Raw genomic sequence first — 505 nt, forward strand, 5'->3', positions numbered from 1 at the left:
CAGGTCGGGGCTAGGATCTCCGTATAAGATCCCACACGGGTGCCTGGTTCAGGGCCTGTCTTGACCACGCGTTACATTCATGATCAGGACTATATAATTCAATAACTAGACACCAACCTGATATGAATGATGAATTTGACAGCGTTAATAGAAGTTTAAACCACTTCACAGTCGAAAATAGGAATCTGATCTCAAAAAAAGAGAAAAATTGAAATATCTCAAAAAGTTTCAATTGAATGGTATCTATATTTTGATTTGTATCGATAGCCACCACTCAGACGAAAATTTTGAGAGCAAGCAGAATGCATTTGGTCCAGTAGTTTTTGAGATATTAAAGGAAGAATTTTCGATTATAAAGTTAAATATCTCATGAACTACTGGGCCGATTTCGCCCACCGATAATACCAGCCTTCGTTACCAACGGCGCTATAATCATACAAAGTTTGAAGTTTTTATCTCAATTATTTTTTGAGTTATCGTGGATACAAGCGATTTTTTGAAAAAA

Source organism: Diachasma alloeum, unplaced genomic scaffold, assembly GCF_001412515.2.
Source record: "Diachasma alloeum isolate Michigan unplaced genomic scaffold, Dall2.0 Dall_scaffold_00771, whole genome shotgun sequence".
Taxonomy (NCBI): Eukaryota; Metazoa; Arthropoda; class Insecta; order Hymenoptera; family Braconidae; genus Diachasma; species Diachasma alloeum.